This window comes from Letharia columbiana, assembly GCF_014066305.1.
Source record: "Letharia columbiana isolate WasteWater2 chromosome Unknown Sc0000005_s0, whole genome shotgun sequence".
Taxonomy (NCBI): Eukaryota; Fungi; Ascomycota; class Lecanoromycetes; order Lecanorales; family Parmeliaceae; genus Letharia; species Letharia columbiana.
In genome coordinates, this window is record NW_023501041.1 from 1273067 (window position 1) to 1275848 (window position 2782).

The window sequence follows — 2782 nt, forward strand, 5'->3', positions numbered from 1 at the left end:
AAAAATTTAATTTAATTTTTACTCTATTATTTTATAACGTAGATAAGAATCTTAATAGCTCTAGAGGCTTAAGAATATAAATAATAAAATATCGAATTATAGATATTATTAAAGACTTTAATAGATTAAGATATAAGTATACTATTTTAATAAAGTCGTTAATTCGAAAGACTAATATAATTACTTTTTAATTAATATAGATATAAATAGCGTCGATATTAAAAAGATATTCTATTAAATTAAAATTACTTATTAGATTAATAAGATAGTAAAGGCTTTTTAATTAATAAATAAAAGAGTATTAGTAGAAGACTTAGATAGTAGAATAGCTGTAAAAAATTAAGTAATAAAGTATTATTAAATGAATAATAATAGTAGAGAAGCTTCTAGATTATTTGATAGTCAATTAATATTAAATAATAATATTATTACTATATTATAAGAGTAATATAAAAATATAAGTATAAGAGTAATATATAGTAAAGATAATTATTCTTCTACTAAGAAGTAACTACTTATAATATTAAGCTAAGGTTCTTATTAAGGTATCTCCTTAGCAGGTACGAAGGTAGGTAAAACTATGTATCTATGCAGTCACGACAGCTTACTGTGACAATAGCTATCAGAGCAAGATATCGGACGGTTTCAATTCGTTCAAATATGTATCGTTCGATATTCCTTCTATAGAGGCCCAATTGGCTGTAATCGCAGGCTAAATTACAATGGTGTTCTCCGCTTGCTGAATAATGATTTGATGTGGAACCGTGGAGAGCATATGACGTGGGATCTTAGAGAGCTGAGCCATGTTCTTGACGATGGTAGCCTTGTTGCCGCTTAGTTTCTCCGCAGTATTCTCCGCATTTGCCTGTTATAGTTTCTCCTCTTGCTCCTCCTCTTATAGAAAGAGTATCAGACTGAGTGGCTAGCTGAGTGGCTGACTGAGTGAATGACTGATATAACGTGGGATCTTGGAGAGCTAAGCCGTGTTCTTAACGATAGTAACCTTATTACCGCTTGATTTCTCCGCAGTATTCTCCGCATTTACCTATTATAATTCCTTCTCTTACTTCTTCTCTTATAGAGAGAGTATTAGATTAAGTAATTAGCTAAGTAATTAACTAAGTAAATAATTAATATAACGTGAAATCTTAAAGAGCTAAGTCGTATTCTTAATAATAATAGTTTTATTACCGCTTAGTTTCTTCGTAGTATTCTTCGCATTTATCTATTATAGTTTCTTCTCTTACTCCTTCTCTTATAAAGAGAGTATTAGACTAAGTAACTAGTTAAGTAAATAACTAATATAACGTAGAATCTTAAAGAGCTAAGCCGTATTCTTAACGATAATAATCTTATTATCGCTTAATTTCTCCGTAATATTCTCCGTATTTATTTATTATAATTTCTTCTCTTACTTCTTCTCTTATAAAGTATTAGATTAAGTAGCTAGCTAAGTAATTAACTAAGTAAATAATTAAGTAATTAGCTAACGATCTAACTAAGTAAATTACTAAGTTAATAGAATAGATAGTATTAATTAAGTGGCTAATCGAGTATCGCTGGCTTAAGAGGAGTATATAGGGGAGGACGATGGCTATAAATCCGTTCGGGCTCTTTTTGAGAGTCTTTTAACGCGTTTATAAGTAGTAGTAGATAGCTGTTAGACTATAGCCTCGATTGCTAATAATAGCGAATTCGTCGAGGGATGACCTAAGGGCGTCAATAGGGGCTCTAAGAGGCGAGCAAAAGGAGTATATATACCTGAACCGGACGCGTTTAATGTGACTACAATATTTGAATATTAGTTTAACCCACCTATCGCTAGCTTAAGAGGAGTATATAGAGGAGAACGTATCCGTTTAGACTCTTTTTAAGGGTCTTTCAACGCGTTTAATAGAATTAGTAGAATTAATAGAGTAGTAAAAGAATAATAGTTATATAAATAGATAAAAGGATTATTATTCGATTCTAAACGCGTCTAATGTAACTACTATAACTACTATATTTAAATATTCATTTAATTCACTAATAGTAGATTAAATTTCATAATTTTTATAGCGTTAGAAAGCGTAAAGTAAGCTTTATAATTTGACGAATTATAAAGTAACTATATATATCGCAAGCTGAATACTTTAAAGTGTAAAATTTCTATATATAAGTTTTTAATAAGGGAGCTCGAAAGGGCTATTGAGCTAACTTAGCCGGTCTAATTAAAGAGCGTAGTAACTCTGAATTTATAATTAGCTATATATATAAATTCAAGGTTTTCAAGCTTAGCTCTATCTTATTCTATTATATATACTAATAAAAGCTAGTTATTAAGAAGATTATCTATTTTTTAAAACTCGACTAAATTTATAGAGATAGATTTTTATTTTATTAATATCTTTATAAGAAAGTTTAAAGAGAAATTAAATATATTATATATTATAAATTTTTTAAAGAAAATTATAATATTATAGATAGATATTTCTAAATATTAAAGATTAAAATATAAAAAACGAATTGAAAAGATATTTAAAAAATATTAATTACTATTTCGGCTTAATCTAAGACGTTTTAATAATAAAATCGAAATATTAATATCTTTTAAAGATAAGACTAATTTCGCTAAATTTAAATAAAATTCTTTTAATCTATCTTAGCGAGATTATTAAGCTATAAATTTCGTTTTAAATTCGCTAATAAAGTAAGATTACGTTAAAAAGATATCTCTAGAAATTCCTTTTATTATCTTCTTATCGACTTTTATAATATAAAAAAATAATAAATCTCGAGTTAT